Source organism: Gossypium raimondii, chromosome 11 (genome assembly GCF_025698545.1).
Source record: "Gossypium raimondii isolate GPD5lz chromosome 11, ASM2569854v1, whole genome shotgun sequence".
NCBI lineage: Eukaryota > Viridiplantae > Streptophyta > Magnoliopsida > Malvales > Malvaceae > Gossypium > Gossypium raimondii.
Window position 1 is genome coordinate 16,814,373 of NC_068575.1, and position 2,546 is coordinate 16,816,918.

General features: G+C 35.8%; 1 non-coding gene across 1 annotated transcript; it reads left to right on the plus strand.

Annotated features, from left to right (window-relative positions):
- The first annotated feature begins 434 nt into the window (after nucleotides 1–434).
- LOC128035018 (small nucleolar RNA R71) lies at nucleotides 435–541 on the plus strand. The gene has a single exon (XR_008191422.1). It is a non-coding gene; the product is annotated as a small nucleolar RNA R71 (small nucleolar RNA).
- Nucleotides 542–2,546: the final 2,005 nt, after the last annotated feature.

Below are 2,546 nucleotides of genomic sequence, written 5' to 3' on the forward strand. Positions count from 1 at the left end.
TTGCAATCCTTGCCTCCCACGGTTTTGGTTTTGATTACCAATGTAATATACGAATTCGGGGTTCAATGGACATTCTTCAAACAAATGTCCTTCCCCACAATACACACAGGCTATATTCTCAAATTGGTTAACTGGTTTGGGCTGCAAAACTGTTAGACCCATTAGTGGTAAGATTATTAGACATTGAGGATATTGAAGATACCTAAGATGCGAGTGAAGTGAGAGCGTCCACTTCATGTATTCCAGCGACTTGTCTTCCTGACGCTGCTCGATTGGTTGGCTATTGATAATTGTTGCTGGCAATCCTCTCAATAATTTTGTAAGCCTTATTATAAGACTTAGACAGGAGAGCACCATTAGCAGAGCAGTCCATTACCATCCTCGTGTGAGCGTTGAGACCATTATAGAATGTCTCAAGTTGAATGCAATGTGGGATTCCATGATGAGGGCACTTTCGTAATAACATTTTATACCTTTCCCATGCCTCATACAGGGACTCATCATCCATTTGTTGGAAGGCAGTGATCTCATTCCTTAACTTGGCATTCTTGCTCGGTGGGAAATACTTCATGAGGAGTCTCTCGGCTAACTCTTGCCATGTAGAAATGGAGTTCGGTGGCAATAGTTCAACCAGGCACGAGCTCTGTCCCTTAGCGAATATGGGAACAGTTTCAGTATTAATGCATCTTCGAGTACTCCGACTAACTTGAAAGAATCATTCACTTCCATAAATAGTCTTAAGTGAAGATGATGATCTTCAGTAAGTATTCCACTGAATTGGCCTACAGTCTGAAGCATCTGGAACATGACTGGCTTCAGCTCGAATTGTTGTGCCTCAATTTCGGGTCTTCTAATACCTAGATTAAGATCGTTAAATATTGGCACGACATACTGTCGTAAAGCTCTATCCCTATCATCAACAATAAGGATAGGATTCTGAGCAAGGTTTGCTTCATTTCCTTGATTCATATTTTCAAATTTTATCTCTTCATTCCTTCTCTGGTTCCCTTGGCTTCTTCACTGTCGAAAGGTTCATTCTATTTCAGGGTCCACAGGGAGTAAGTCGATAATCTGGTCTTTACTCATAAGCACCTAAAATAATCATAGAAAGATTAAGTAAGTAAAGATTTAAATAGGAAAATAAATAAACGAAAATGTAAAAAATAGATTCACAAATAATGGCTTTGTTTTAAAACAGTACCCGGCAACGGCGCCAAAAACTTGGAATGATGAAAATGTGCAAGTGTACACAATCGCAACAAGTAATAAAGTGACAAGTAAATGTCGATTTATTGTACCCACAGGGACTGTAAAAAATAATATTTATGAAATTAATGTTAAAACACTTCGGTGATGGAAAATATTTTTGTTTAAAGATGATTAAAAACTAAGATTTAAAAACTAAGTAAAAAAATTAAAAATAAAAAGGTTCTAATACACGATTTCAAATAAGGTTTAATCAAGATGATATAATTGTGTTGGATTAATTACATTCCTTTAACTTATAATTATTAAACTTAGGTTTATACTGCTATGAACAAATTCACAGTAACTCGGTAATTTGCTAACTACTGCTCATACATACTTATTAAATTAATCAATCTCTTGAACATTTTTCAATGTCAATCCAAGCGGTTAATCAATCTTCACAAGCATATAAAAAATCAAGTGAGGTAACAGAGTATTTCTACCTTAAAACAATTTAATCACAATAATCTTGCAAGTTATGCAGGGCATATGTATCTCCAAATACAATGCTAAATTAACTTCAACTATCTTAGAAGAATAAACATGCACTGATTAAGTATTGTGTCGATTAATTACAATTCAATACGATTTAATAATTAATTCATTAGTTATCTAACAATTAATATTGCAAGAATAACTTAGGCATGATTTTACTTAATCAAACATCTTACCGAGGCCTATAATAGCACAAACACAATTTCAATAATTCAAGCAGGTAAAATATAATCAACCCAACACGGATTAAATTCAAGCTAGATTGATTAAAATAACCATTTCAATAGCATAAATATTCATAAACATGTTTGTCAAAACAACAACAAAATTTAAAGAGATAGGGAACAAGAAGCAAATCCGGTGTTTTTCCGTGGCTTGACTGATTTCTCTGTTGTCCTCGGCTATCAAGGTGGCTTATGAACACTTTAATTGCTGCTCAACAATTTCTGATGAGGACCTCTTTCCCAAGAGAAGAAATCGTCACTTGAACAAAAGGGAAAATGGGAAGGAAAAGTTGAGAGAAAGTGAGAGAGGAGAAGAGAGAATGAGAGTGTGAGGGATGAGTTGAATGATCAGTAAGGGCTGGCTTTTATATCTGATTGTGGCTGCTATAAATAGCAAATTCCATCAGCCAAAGAGACCCCCCCTTGGCTGGGCACACACATGGCAAAGTTGAGAGATTCAACTTTGCTAAAAATAGCCTGGGGAAATCCATAAAGCTACATTTTTTGGAGGGGTTTGAATGCAATGTTGAAAGCTATTCAAGGGCTTCTTTGCAAGCTGATTTGGGTCAGCATATGGAC